We start from the raw sequence: 16,226 nt of genomic DNA, 5'->3' as shown, positions 1-16,226 counted from the left end.
ACATCAGGAAGATCAGAAGTAAAAATCTAATATATAAAGATGAGTTGGACTATATATGTTTGTTTGTTTGTATGCACCTTATAGAAATCCACACCGCTGAACCGATCAGCCTGAAATTTGGTACAGAGATGTAGTTGAACCAGGGTAAGGTTTTAGTAATAGTTATGAGCCCCTCCCACCTAAGAAAAGGGACCCTCCTGTCGTACTTTTTTATAAACTTCCCGTAATTTTCTCACTCTTTCCACTTTCAATTTTGAAAACGAGATCACACGCGTCTTATTTCCGAAAAATTCGCCAAATGAATGACAGCTTTTTTCAACATACACGGCACACGCTCTTTTGAATACCCATTCGATAAATTTAACCCATCTGACAGCATTACATCTGTTCAAGGTTCTTTATCATCACTAAATCAACTATCATCACCACATACATATGCTTAATCAGCGGAATGCGCTTATTTATATTTCTCCATACAAATTCACAAACTATTGTAAAATTCGTGTATCAGCCTATAATCACTACACCTCCCATACAACTTTCGGTTTTATTCACACAAACCAAAAGTCATGGCACACATTTTGCTAACAGATTTTCGTTTCCTTTGGCGTGGTTTTTATTCACCATCTCCATGGGCTAGGCATAAGAAACGACCATTCAGAGTTCACGTGTACTGGACAGCAAATCAAAGCTTGCTGAGCCTAAAGGATTTGAAAGGGGAAACTTTGGCGGTTTTTTTTTGTCCTTCTACTGTTCAAAGCACGTGGATATATTTGGATGAAATAATGAGTCTACATTTTGCATTAAAAAATAAAACAAACCTGTTAGAAATATATAAACTTGAATTGTAGTGGGTTTCAAAGTGCTCTCTACCGCCGCCAAGGGGATTTTAGAGACTACAAGAATGTACAGTGAACTGATCAGTGAACAATGAATTGTCTTCTTCAGCTGAATAACTATTAGGAATCAATGCTGAAAAACGAATGAACATTTTTTAATAAATTCTAGCATTTAAGAATTAGCATATTTTTGGAATCCCACACAAAGAAAGGAAAAATAATAAAATTCTGATCTATAAGTTGAATGCTTCGATTTCAACGCGTTGATAGCCGTCGGGGAATTTAAGGGGGAAGTAGAGTCTAACACTTTCAAGAAATCGATTTTTATTTTTTTTTATTTTCTTATTGTAAAACATTTTAAGAATGGTGTGTCAAATTTTCAAGTCAATCGAAGCAAAACTATAGAAATTATAGGCTTTTATCTCTTCTTATCTAATACTGTAAGAATTCTAGAGCAGAAACTTCAAACGCGTTTTTCTCGAAAGCACATTTTTAAAGTCAGTGGACATCGTCATTTGAAAACTACTTCACCGATTCTTTTCAAATTTGGAACATATTTTCTACATATAAAATACCAAACCCCAACGATTTTCTTTTTTTTTTTTTACTTTGGGGAGATTTTACAGATAAAAAATGGCGGATTTTTTCTTGAAAAATCGTAGTTTTTATTTCAAACTTCCACAAAAATTTCATATTTTTTTTTTAAATTAAATAAAATCTTTGGGGTCCAGAAAAATATCTATTAAAAATATTTTTCTCTGATTTTTTGACTTCAGATGATTCTGTGCTGAGATACAGTTTCCACCGCAAATCCTGTTTTCAAAAGCATCCTCGAAAGTGCTTCGTCACCGGCTCATTTTTCAATATTTTTCTACGAAAAAAATACTAAATGTTCTTTTAACAATGCTTTGTATAATGCAAAAAATTTGAATACAGTGTTTTTTTTACCCGTTAGACCCTACTCCCCCCTTAAACGGGGAATTAGAAAATAGATGAGATATAAAAATATCTTGATGAAAATAGATAAGATAATAGATATAACAATTCTGAGATTTTTAGAATTATACAATTCAATTAAATTGGTCACTTTTGAATCATTTTTGGTCATCAATGTGTTCAATTCTATCATCCAATTTTGAGAAAACTTATGGTAGAACCGTTTAGTTCTGCGAATTCAAACACATGATATCTAAGAATTTTAACAGTGATCACCCTTCACCCAAATTAATGGGTTGTTTGAGCCCAAAAATAGAAACATTGATATTTAATTTAAATAAAACCTTTCTCTCAACATTATAATGGTAACTTCAGGTTTAGAGATGATTTGTTTTTGATAACTTCAAAAACTGTTTGTGGAACTTTCAGCATTTAAGGAAAAGTACTCATAAACTCAGATTCGGAAGTCTTCTTAGAAATTTCTAAGCACAGAAACTTGAATATTCCATTGTACAGGGAGATCGTTCATTTTGAAAAGAGGGATGAACTCCAAAAGAAATTTTTATTAGATGAGGGAAAGGAAAGATATAAGAAAAATTATCATTTGAAGATAAAAAAATAAGGCCAAATCCATTCAAGCTTCCTTGAAAATGGTGGGAAAAAAATGTTTTTCGTGATAGGATGAATAAGCATTCAAGGGAAATTATTTTGAATGCATTTAAATTCAAACCTCACACCTATAAGTTTTTCTTAAATATGGAAACGATAAACACAGTGAATAATCTCAAAAAAAACTTTAAAAAGACTAACAAACTTTACATGGCTAAACATGCGCCAAATTTTTTAATTATGACGAATATAAAGCTTCCAAAATTTTGAAAAGTCAAACGACTCATTTCAATTTATATTTTATGCGATCCCGAGCAAGGCCGGGTAAAATCAGCTAGTATTGTATAAAATCGGCCCAAGTATACTGCCCTGAGGGAGCCCAGCTCTAATGGGAGTCCTTTCAGAGCATGAATTTCGATAGCTTACTTGTAAGGTTCAGCTAGTCAAATAATTTTGAATATTTTTAGTGAGATATACAGGAAAATCAAATCGAGCTAATTTAGCTACTAAACCTTTGTGCCAAACACTGTCAAAAGCTTTTTCAATATCAAGAAGAGCAACACCAGTTGAATAACCTTCAGATTTGCTAGCGTTAATCATATTAGTTACACTCAAAAGTTGATGTGTAGTAGAATGTCCATGACGAAAAGCAAATTGTTCATCAGGGAAAATAGAGTTCTGATTAATGTGAATCATTATTCTATCCAAAATAACTCTCTCAAATTGTTTACTTAAAGAAGGAAGCAAACTAAAGGGTGATACGACCAAATTTGGTCAAGGGAAAACGCGTGTAAATCGGTGAAATCGTTTATTTAAAAATTCAAATTAAATTTCTTTTTCAAGTTTAATTACTATATAATTCAGGGAAAATATTCAGTAGGGCTTCCGCTTTTCCAAATCCGAATTGCCGGGCCTTACAGCCATCAGATTTTGTACAGCCACCTTGTCCACCTTCTTCGCCGCAGAAAGCCAGTTTGCCTTGAACTGCTGCTCGTCCTTAGCAGTTTTTTAGTCTTCTTTAGGTTCCGCTTGACAATAGCCCAGTATTTCTCAATTGGGCGGAGCTCTGGCGTGTTGGGAGGGTTCTTGTCCTTGGGAACCACCTGCACGTTGTTGGCGGCATACCACTCAATGGCCTTTTTACCGTAATGGCAAGATGGCAAATCCGGCCAGTACGGAACAGTACGGAACAACCGTGTTTCTTCAGGAAAGTAAGCAGACGTTTATTCAAACACTCTTTCACGTAAATTTCTTGGTTGACAGTCCCGGAAGCTATTAAAATGCTGCTTTTCAAGCCACAGGTACAGTTGGCTTGATTTCTTGAGTTAGGAGATATTTCTTCGCGAACTTTGACAGTTTCGTGTGCTTGAAAATATCTGCTACCTTTCCCCTTCCTTTTGCGTATAAAACTCCTGTCCCTGGCTTTGACGTAGGTTTCGTCGTTCATTACCACTCAGTCAAACTTCGTCAGCATCGTCGTGTACAGCCTCCGGGATCGCCGTCGTATGTTGTTTATCATCGCGATTTGGAGTCACTACCTTCTTGTAAGTCGATAGTACGGCTCGTTTTTTGGCTCGATGCACGGTTGTAGACGATACACCCAGCTTATTTGCGGCATCTCGGAGAGAGAGGTTAGAGTTTCGCTTGAAACTACCGGCAACTCTCTTTGTCGATTCAGCGGCTTCCGGTTTTAGATTACCCCCCGATCTAGATTCCATGGCTGTCGACAAACGTTCCCCAAACACTTTAATTACATTTGTAACGGTTGATTTGGCAACTTTTAGCGATTTTGTCAGCTATGTATGCGTGCGAGTAGCTCAGATTTTCGCGATGCGCGAGCAAAATTTTGATACGCTGCTCTTCTTCCTTGGACGTGAATTCCGAAATCAAAATAGGAGCAACATTCTACACACACACACCTTCAAAATGAAATGTGTTCAGGTTTTTTAAATGCAAAATTGACAGAAATACGTCAAGTTGATATTGACCAAATTTTGACCGTATCACCCTTTAATTGGTCAATAACATGAAGGCTCTGAAGCACTATTTCCAGGTTTCAAAATTGGAATTAATTTGGCATTTTTCCATTTTTTGGGGAAAATAAGCAAGGTTGAACATTTATTGAAGATTTTAACTAATAAATTTAGAAGACTTTCAGGCAACTTCTGAATAAGAATATAGAAAACCTCATCTTCCCCTGGTGCTTTCAAATTTTTAATTTTTTTGAAAATCAATTTATGGTCATCAACATTTGTCTCACAAGAACTTTCAAATACATTTTGCTTAGAAAAAATATCATCAAATTGAAGGGAATTTTGAACATCAATTGGACTAACAACGTTTAAATTAAAATCATGAGCAGACTCAAATTGTTGGGCTAACTTTCGAGTTTTTTCTGCATTAGTTAAAAGAAGTTTATCCCCATCTGTCAAAGTAGGAAGTAGGAAGGCTTCTGGGGCTTCTTCAGAATTTTAGTTAATTTCCAAAATGTTTTTGAATAGATTTTATGTCCTCTACAGCTTTTGCAAAATTTTCGTTACGAATGAAAATTAAACGACGTTTGATCTCTTTTTGAAGGTCGCAATGAATGAATTTTAAATAAGGATCCCTAGTACGTTGATATTGGCGTCGACGAATGTTTTTCAGTCGTATCAAAAACTGAAGATCATCATCGATCAAAGGTTTATAAAATTTATGTTGAACTTTAGGTATTGAAGCGACTTTAGCATTGACTATTGAAGTTGTCAAATTTTCTACAGCCAAATCTATCACCCTTATTCTTGTTTACGGCGTATCGAACATTCGTTCGAACGGATACTTTCGAACGAATTCGAAAAAGGTATTCTTGTTTTCGAACGAATGCGATACTTTCGATTTTAGTGTTGCCTGATGAACTCCCAAATTTTCGAACACTAAATGACATTTCTCGCGGCAAAATAAATGTGAACATCAGCTGTTTTTGTTTTGTTTTCACCAGAGGTATACCGGAAAGTTTTAGATATTTCGGTTTTCATTGTTTCGGAAAACGACTGAGAATCATCCAGACCATGGTGAACATCTTTTCTTTCTTCCCTAGGTGATAGGTGGTGCTAAGATTGATTCGATATCCGGTAGGTGCAAGAAGCCAAGAACACCAGGAAACGAATCAGGTCCGTCGATGATTCCAAAATCAGCAGCAGTAATAGAAAACAGCAGGAGTGGAGGTTTCCGGATACAAAATGCTGTGCGCGATGTCAGACGATAGAAAGGCTGACCGATACTAAAAATCTTCTCGATAAGAGGAAAAGGGTAAAATAATGGCATGAGAATCCCAGAACGTTAGAAAACCCAGAACGAGCCGGAGCCAGTGGGTGTTGCTGTCGTTGTTGCCGCTACTGCTGCTGCCAAAAATCTTAGCCCCTCAGAAACGAAGGAAAACATGACGACTGAATTTGAAAGCAAAATTAAAAATGTAGGATAAAATTTTCAGTCACCAAAAACTTGGAAATATAAAATTTTGAAAACAAACCCTGTAAAATTTAAAATTTGCTCCATTTTTGGATGGTTCGTTCAACCAAGTTTCTTCTTGCTCTTGAAAAATATTCGTAATTTTAGTTTAAAACGCAAGCCGTTCGCAGCATTTGACTTGCGTTTTATTTTATTGCTTGGTAGATTTGCCTCTGATTGAAAGGATTGAAAGGCGCATAGTTCTGACGAGTTTAATTTACAAATAAAGTTGTGCATTTTGAATCAAATTATTGGTTTTTTAAAATTTCAAACCACACAATTTTACTTTTTGATACTTAAAATAAAGTATTTTACCTCACAACATATCATTAATTTTGATTCAAAACTGAACTCAACTTCACAAACGCACCCTGTTCGCAGCATCAGACTCGCGTTTGTCGGCCCATAGAGGAAAAACGTTCGAACGAAAACGGGAATGCAAAGTTTCGTTCGAACGAACTATGTTCGAAAGATCGAACTGTTTTCATTCGTTCGAACGAAAACAAGAATACGAAATTGCTTAACTTTCGAACGAATGGCATTCGATCGAAACGAGAATAAGGGTGATACATATTGAATTCAGTGGAACGTTTACATCTAAATTATGTTCAATAAAATTCCTACACCTCTCCCAGTCAGCTTTTTGAAAGTTAAATGTTGATTTCAGAGGGTTTTCAATGGGACATTGGAATAAATAAAAAGTTACTGGAAGGCATGGCCGTAGGAACGGGGGGGGGGTTTGGGGGTTAAACCCCCCCCCCCCCCATGAGTGTCCAAAAAAGCAAGCGAGGTATTCTACTCTACACTCAAAATTTTAAATTCATACTCAAATTATGATAGTAGAGCAAAGATATGCAAGAGTAACTATCTGGATTAAAAACTAATACAAAAACCTCAAAAACCCATTTCAAGTACAAAATTCTACTACAGTTTTTCAAAATTTTCTCACTTGTGCATAGAATAAGATTGTCAGATTTTTTTACAGCATGTATCCGAGCCGAACAAATGTTTTGAATCCGTGTATTCGATTTAAAAATTGTTGACCAAATCCAGGCAAAACCGGGCAATTTTGGTTAAAACCCAGAAATTACCCATAAAAAATCTAGAATGATTATTCTTTCAAACTTGATGCAAAAATTTTGAACACATAAAAATTACAATACTATTTGTTTTTTTTTCTAAGTTTCATTTGAGAATGAGAATGAGGACAATGCCGGGCAAAATCCGGGCATTTCCAATGAAATCTGGGCAATCGGGTCGGATCGGACTTTTCCCTTATTCAATAATAAATATCCGGGCCAATCTTGGCAACCTCATCATAGAAATTCAGGTCTGAATATTAAATTTTAAATTTAACCAATTTTGGAGGTTCTGGTTCCATATTCCTATAACCAGAATTGTATTTCTACATATTTTCGTATTTCTTATGGTGTATCAAGCTTGGGATTCTTGATTTTCAGTTCGAATAATTATAAGAAAGTAGGAAACCCGTGTTCGATTTCGGTTTTGCATTCATATGAAATTTGAATCATGTTTTTCGAAGATCAAATGCATTTTCAATATTTTGATAATAGTTTTCCGAATGTGGAAAAAGAAGAGATTTGTTCTATATTCAAATTCGAAGTTCTTAAATTTTTTTCTAACACAAAATTTCAACATTAAAAGCTTCTAAGAGGCGATTCAAAAGTGAAAACCAGATTCAGATTCATCATTAGAAATTCTCATTTTCAATCAGATTCATAAAACAGATTAAAAATAAATGATTGAAATAATGAATTAAGATTAAAGTAGAACTAGAGAATTTCAATAATAGATCCATGAATGAGGGCTCTAAGATTTGGCTCATGAAATTCTAATCTGGAATTAAGATTCTTAAATCGTATTTTTTGTACATTTCGAAAATCGTATAGAAATTCAGAAACAGATTCAAAGTTTAATTTTTGGATTCAGGTTTAAATTCAGATTTAAAATTCAGAAAAAGATTCAGCTTGTGAATGCGTTTTTCAATCAACATAAAATTGTTGAGAAATTCAAGAGAACATTAACTTAAAAAATTGTCAATTCAATTTCCAGATTTCAAAGTTTTTAATCAGAATTAGTATGTACACACAATTCAGCTGAAAATCACAAATATAAAATAGAATTTGAATTAATTTTCTAAGTTTTGATTCATGCAAAATATTCCAAATTATATTCTTTATGAAAAATATTTCCTGTTTCAGAAACAAGAACCTGAGATAACTTAAAAATCTGCACAATTTTTTTTTATTTTCATGGTGTATTGTTTAACATTATTAATATAGTAGGTTTTTTAAAGCCAAATTCCAAAATTAAAATCTTAAACTTAGTTCAAATTTGCATCAAGCAAATTTGATTCGTATTTTTTTTTCTCTTCCTGTTTTTTTTTTTGGAAAATTGTATTTATTTTCATCAAAGGTTAGAATTTTGGAATTTGCAAAAGAGTTTAGAAGATTGGGCTTGTTTGATTTGAGTATTGAATAAGTTTATTTTTAAGAAATTGAGGGCTACTCTAAAAAGAACTTATTTTATGATCAAATCATACAATTTTGACCTAACAGACTTTTAAATAAATTCACAAAAATTATCCATCGATGGAAGCAAATTTCATATTTTGTTTTTAGAGGTTTAATCACCCTTTTGGCTAAGACCACTTTTCTAAAGCTACTTTTTTTAAAGGTTTTGTCAATGACACTTTTCCATCCTTGTGGCATTCGTGTCTTTTTTCAAGTTACCATTTCATACGTGAAATATTAATGAGTACTTAATAATGAATAATCATATAGTTACAAACATAATTTGTTTTAATTTTTTTTATTCCTGAGTTGTTAAGTAAAAAATCATAGGTAAACATTAGTCACCAAAACCCACCACCCCCCCACCCCCCCCATGAGTCGGTTCTTTCTACGGCCCTGCTGGAAGGTGGTCTGAATCGAGGTCCGCATTAGTAACTAATTGACTACAATGTTCGCCTAAATCCGTTAGAACCAAATCAAATGTGGAAGGATTTCTAATTGAAGAAAAACAATTGTGCCCTTTAGGATATTCAACAGCAGTCTTTAAATAAAGAAGCAGTCATTCCCATTAGAATTTGATGAAATATTATTCCATGGTCGGTGTTTTGCATTAAAGTCACCAATAATAAAAAATTTAGATTTATTTCTGGTGAGTTTTTGTAAATCCCCCTTCAAAAAATTTTTCTGTTCACCGCTGCATTGAAAAGGCAAATATGCGGCAATAATTATAATTTTACCCATAGAAGTTTCTAATTCAATTCCAATTGTTTCTAAGACTTTTGTATTGAAAGAAGGAAGAAGTCTAAATTTGAGACGACTATTGATGACAATAGCTACACCCCCAACTTGTCGATCAAGTCGATCATTTCGCTAAATTTTAAAGAAAGCATTGCTTTTCAAGTTATTGTCTAGGTTTAAAAAAGTTTCAGTGATGGCAGCAATATGAATGTTTGGGTTTTCAAAAATAAAAAGAATTCTTCTTGGTTAGCCAGCAAAGATCTGGCGTTCCAATTCATAATATTTAAACATCTATTTGGATCCATGAGGGAATCGTAAAGTCATAATAATTTTGTTATCATAATTAAAAGAAGTTTGAAAAGCTTCAAACATTGAATTTGCTTTCAACATAAGTTGCATCATTTCCATTAAATTTTGATGCATTTCCTCTGTAATCTCACCCTAATCAACAAAATTGTTAGGATCAGAAATTGAAGGAGAAGAACAGTTATTTGAATTTGAATTTCGGGAACTTTCCCAAGCCTTCGCATGGACGTTGAGACTTGGTTTTTTCCCATTTTTATTAGTTATGCTTGAAGAGGGCAACCCATTTTCATCCACCTCTGAGAACGTTTAACAACGAGTCTGTGGCTCAGAATCAGCACAGGTAACATTAAAATCACTTCGATCACATCTAAGTAATATGTGATTCCAATGTAGGCCGAGGCTGACTGCGAACAGGCTGGTTGTTTGCCGGCCTGACGTGTGAAGAGGAAAAAGAGGAAGGAACTTTTCTGACAACTTTGGGATTTTTCCTAGAAGCAATAATGTTTGCCCTAACGGGACAGTCTAGAGAATTCGAGGAATGATTACCTGCGCAATTCGCACACTTGAAAAATTCTGTTTGTGGTTTATCACCACCAAAAAGGCATTTAGATTTTTCATGATCGAATGATCCGCAAAGCATGCATCTGGCATTTATTTTACAATTCTTCCTTTCCAATTTATTTCTCTACACTTGTGAAAGATAGTCGCGTTCGTTCTGTGGTGTAAAAAAAAATGTGATTTTTGTGAATCGTGATTTCGGATGTTTGCTACCCTACACGGAGTCACTACACACTAGACTGCCCCAAATTTGTATGGGAAATTTCAAGCTTGTGAAATTTTATGGGCTGCAGGTTTAAATTGATCCTAGGCCTAGTACAAAGTCTCATGCAAAATTTGGGCCAGATCGGATCACGGGAAGGGGTCGCTCAACAAGCCTAAAGTTTGTATGTGACTTTGAGACATTTGGTTCTGGAAGAACATGAAAATCCAGTTTTTCATAAATAACTTTGGTCTCCTTCAGCCGATTTCTTTTTTAAACGGTTTTTCCTAAGGCCTAAATTATGACAAATATTTTATCCGAACTGCATTTCAATTCGATTTATGATAAAAAATTTATTACTTCAAAACTAGGTTAACTTTTTTCAGGGCGATATTCATCACTGCAATGCTGCGTCGAAATGTTCGAAGCAGTGTCTCTCATTAATAGTGATGAATATCACCCTGAAAAAAGTTACCCAGATTTTGAAGTCTAATAGCTTTTTTATCATAAGTCGAATTGAAATGCAGTCTGCGGATGAAATATTTGTCATAGTTTAGACTTTAAGAAAAATCGTTTTCAAAAGACATCGCCCGAAGGGGACCAAAGTTATTCATGAAAAACTGGATTTTCATGTTCCTCCCGAACAAAATGTCTCAAAATCCCATACAAACTTTAGGCTCGTTGAGCCCTTCCCGTGATCCGATTTGGCCCAAAATTTGCATGAGACTTTCTACTAGGCCTAGGATCAATTTAAGCCTGCAGCACATAACTTTTTCAAAAGTCGGGTCATTTGGGGCACTCAAGTGAAGACTCTAGATTTTGACAGGAGCTAGTAAATCATTAGTTCAAAAGTGATATTCTAAATTACCTGTTAAAATCCATGCCAGCGACCATATAAGGATTTTGAATAAAGTTCTGTGTAAGTGTTTTCGGTAGTGAGGTTCATATTTTTGCCAACATGTTATGGAATTTTAACTGTTACCTAAACTGTCCAAAACTAGCACTGAAAATTCACCAAGAATTCGACTTTCAACTCCCATCTTCTACTCCCACCTTCCTGTGTATGTTTAAACTGTTTCCATGGTTTTAAAAAAGCCGTGAAGTAGACAAGCAATTCCAATATGCAAATATTCATATTCCTTTGCAAACGAAGGTTGAAAACTTGGTATTTTACCATACTCGCCTGTTCAGATTATATTGATTAGAACAGTAGTTTTCAAAGTGGTCCCAACCTGATCGTTGATATTCTTCAAAAATATGCAGTGTGTAAAGTATTGATGCAATGATTCATCTTCATAATAAATTTGCTTCTTAAGCTGAACAACTTTGGACTAAAGGTGAAAACAAGTGAACCGATTTTCATAAATTTCAGCTTTTAGCAACCAACAATTTTCATTTATTTACAATTTTTCATAAAAGTAACAAAAATAAATTAAATTTAGAGGGCCCACATGGCACGAGACAATTGAACGAGCATTGTCTGGAAAAACTTCAAACGAAATCCAACACAAGAAACTTCTGATATTTTAGTTATGAACAATTGAATTTCATTGATAAGTTTATAACTTTTGAGTTATTATTGGTCATCAATGTATTCAATTCCCATCCAATCATGAGAAAGCTAAAACCACCTAAAACCGTTCAGTACTGCGAATTCTAAAGATTCTAAGGATATCTAATGATTTCTACATTGATCACTCTTCACAATAATTAATAGGATAGATGAGGAAAGAGAATAAAAAAAGTTTCCTTAAAAAAGTGGGCCAAAAACATGGGCCAAATTTGTTATAATGGCGAATACAAAGCTTCCAAAATTTCGAAAAGTCAAACGACTCATTCTGATTTGACCCATTCCAAGCGCGCCGCTTAACATGGTCCGATTATGTCACATGGTCAGAAAATGTTACATGATCGATCATGTTGCATGATCCGATAATGTTGCATGGTCCGATTATGTTGCATGACCCGATTGTGTCACATGGTCGGATTATGTTGCAACATCAGATTATGTTGCATGATCGGATTATATCACATGGTCCGATTATGTTGCACGGTTGGATTATGTCACATGATCGGATTATGTCACATGGTCGAATTATGTTGCATGGTCGAATTATGTTGCATGGTCGAATTATGTTGCATGGTCGATTATGTTGCATAATCGGATAATGTCACACGGTCCGGTTATGTTGCATGGCCAGATTATGTCACATGGTCCGATTATGTTGCAAGGTCCGATAATGTCACATGGTCGATTATGTCATATGGTCCGATTATGTTGTGTGGTCGAATTATGTCACATGGTCGATTTATGTTGCATGATCGGATTATGTCACATGGTCGATTATGTTGCGTGATCGGATTATGTCACACGGTCGATTATGTTGCATGGTTGGATTATGTCACATGGTCGATTTATGTTGCATGGTCTGATTATATCACATAGTCGATTTATGTTGCATTATCGGATTATGTTACATGGTCCGATTATGTTGCATGGTCCGATTATGTTGCATGATCTGATTATGTCACATGGTTGATTATGCTGAATGGTTCGATTGCATGGTCGGATTTTGTTGCATCATCGGATTACGTCACATGGTCTGATTATGTTACATGGTCGGATTTTATTGCATGGTCGATTTTGTCATATGGTCGATTATGTTGGATGATCTGATTATGTCACATGGTCCGATTACGTTGCATGATCGGATAATGTCACATGGTCGGATTACGTCACATGGTCCGATTATGTTGCATGGTCGGATTTTGTTACTTAATCGATTTATGTTGCATGGTCGGATTATGTCACATGGTCGATTATGCTGAATGGTTCGATTATGATGCATGATCTGATTATGTCATGGTCCGATTATTTGTATGGTCACTTTTTGTCACTTGACCGATTAATGTCGCCTGTTCGGACTATGTCACATGGTTGATGATGTTGCATGATCGGATCATGTCACATAGTCGATTATGTTGCATGGTTGAATTATGTCACATGGTCCGATTATGTTGCATGGTCGGATTATGTTGCATGATCGGATTTTCTCACTTGGCCGATTAATGTTGCATGGTCGGATTATGTCACATGGTCGATTATGTTGCATGATCAGATTATGTCACATGGTCCATTATGTTGCATGGTCGGATTATACTTCATGGTTGGATCATGTCACATGGTCGGATTATGTTGCATGATCGGATTTTGTCACATCTTCGATAAAATTGCAAAATTGGATATTGTCATATGGTTGATTATGTTGCATAGTCAGATTGTGTCACATGATCGGATTATGTTGCATGGTTGGATTATGTCAGATGGTCGATTTTCTTGCATGGTTGAATTATGTCACTTGGTCGGATTATGTTACATGGTCCGAATATGTTACATGGTCTACTTGCTTGGATTATTTCTGGTGATAAGTTTATGTCACATTGTTAAATTCTGTTATATGGTTGAAGTTTGTCAGTCATATACTGCCATTTTGACAAGGTCATATGTTGGTCATTTCTAAAATACACCATAAGTTTTATTATTCTATACATTGACACCAAAAAAAATGCGTAATTCTACGTTTAGCGGTCGTAGCTAAATTACTACCTCCTCCACTTTTGGACCAAGACGAAGCTTTTTAGACCCCAGGGTTAGAGAAATTCAAAAATGACCCCAAATCGACTCAGTCTAGTAAAGAATGCGTTGTGACGTCACGAAAATTGATGTCCTTTTTTTCGGAATCGTCTATAACTTCTAACTTAAAAACTATCATAGTACATATTTCTTCAAAACAAGTTTAACATAACAATACGCTTCAATTAATGAATTCAATTATCAAGTTTTTAATGAAATTAAAAATCTTATTTTATTTCGCATAAACGCGATTATTTGAAACGTCTTAAATAAAAAAAATTGGCGCTTGTTGAACACTTGATTTGAGAATAAACAAACAATCATAAACATGAAATCTTCATCGATTTTTTGAAGATTATTCGTGAACTATACAGCAGGTAGTGATTTCTGATTTGAATAAAAATCTTGCAGGTAGTTATCCGAGGTATGGAAAAAATTATTATAAGATCAAGTTCTTCTATATAAGGATGAAAAAACGCTCTAATACAGTGAGCGAAATGAAAAAAGCACCACTACGTGTTTTGCTTGTTAAAATATGAATGATTGAAAATTTCGAAAATTTTCTTCCACAGTTTGTTCTGAATTGCTTAACGGATGAATCAAGCATAAGTTTACTTTTTTTGGACGTGGCAATTGGCGTTGAGGACCAAAAATGCGAAAAAGGGATGCGAAATAAGAATAGCACCACTTGAGTTTTTCAACAAAACAATATTATTAAGAGTTTAGCTTTTGGAAAAGCTTTTCGTGTTTTTTTACTCTTATCAACAGTAGCTTCGTTATAAACATAGAATCGTTTGAAGTATATGCTGAAGAAACTCGGGTGCTTTGTTACAATTTATATAGCTGGTACCTATCCCGTTTCTTCAACCTTACCCAAATAGTTAGTGCATAGAGCAGCAGTCATCAAATATCATATTTTACCCCTTGGCATGTATTCGGAAAAAGCTGGAGAGACAAGAACCAAAGTTTACGAAGATTTCGAGAAAACATTCCAGAAAGTTCGATCGTGTAATTAGTCTGGAAGATGTTTTCAAAAGACTCCTCCTGACATCAGATCCGTACATCTCACTATACAATAGAAAATGTATAAAATATTCAAAAATTAGCCTTCTTGAATGCAGCCAACATTTGATCCGTGACCCCTAATGTGTTTTTTTTATTAGTTCCATAACATTCTTGCAATAAGTGTTTTTTTTTTGTTTTTTATGAATTTTATGATTGTTTTCCCAAAATAAACATTTTTTTAGTTTTTAAAATGTTGTTCGGATTTGTTAACTATCGTGATGATATAAATGTTACGATGTGTACGATAATTCCTCACACAGTCAAACATATTCAAAAATAATGTAGAAACGTTATATGGAAAATGGCATATTTGGTCAAGTTCAAATGGAAATAAAAAGCTTCAAACAAAAAACACCTTTCCAGTTTTTTGATATAATATAGATTTTAACAAGTTCTCTCAAACAAAACAACAAGTTTGATTTTTTTGGTTTGCTCCTTTTTAAGTTATTGCTCACACAAAACGACAAATTTACAACACAAAATTCATGATAACTGCGAATCAAAAACAGAAATTTGATATCTGTTTACTACAAAAGATGCTCACAATAATTTGCTAAATACTTGCCGAACATTTGATTTTGATAAGTTCATACCCAACAAAGTTATAACAAAAAATCTTGTTTTTAAAGGACAACCCTAACTTGTACACGAAAAATCATCAAAAAACCTAAACGGAAATAGATAGACATTCAAAGTCTTCTACAAAGTTTCATCAATTTTGTTGTTCTACATAATTGCTGAACATAATACAGCACTATCTCATTACAGTAAAAAATTAATTTTCGTATCTAAGAAGATTTATGAACCACCCTAAAATTGTTTCATTCAAAAGTAGCGCCTTGTAAAGTTGTATAACTTTGTCTTGGACACCAAATGTCTTAAAACTAAGGCGAGAGCGCAAATAATTGTTTCCCGCTAAATTTCATTTCTGGATCACTGTACACTGTTATCAAGCGCACACAAAATATTTTAATGCATTTTGATGATTATTGATTTACATTTTACATTTTCGTCATTTTTTGTCATTTCGGCCATATTTATCATTTCTGTCATTTTTGTCAATTTTGTAAATTTTTTTCAATTTTGTTATTTTTTTTTTTTTGCCAATTTTGTATAATCATTTTATTAAATTTTCTGTTTCATCAATAATAACAATATGTTTTATCTATTTTGTCAATTTTCTTTATTCAATTTTGTCAATTTGGCCAAAATGGTCAATTTGGACAGTTTTTTTCTGTTTCATCAATTTGACCTAATTGATAAAATTGAAATAAATTGAGATAATTGAAAAATTTTACCAAATTGACAGAACCTGTTGG

Source organism: Uranotaenia lowii, chromosome 2, assembly GCF_029784155.1.
Source record: "Uranotaenia lowii strain MFRU-FL chromosome 2, ASM2978415v1, whole genome shotgun sequence".
In the NCBI taxonomy this organism is placed as follows: Eukaryota; Metazoa; Arthropoda; class Insecta; order Diptera; family Culicidae; genus Uranotaenia; species Uranotaenia lowii.
The sequence above is the reverse complement of the archived record's forward strand: the minus strand, read 5'-3'. Positions refer to the sequence as shown.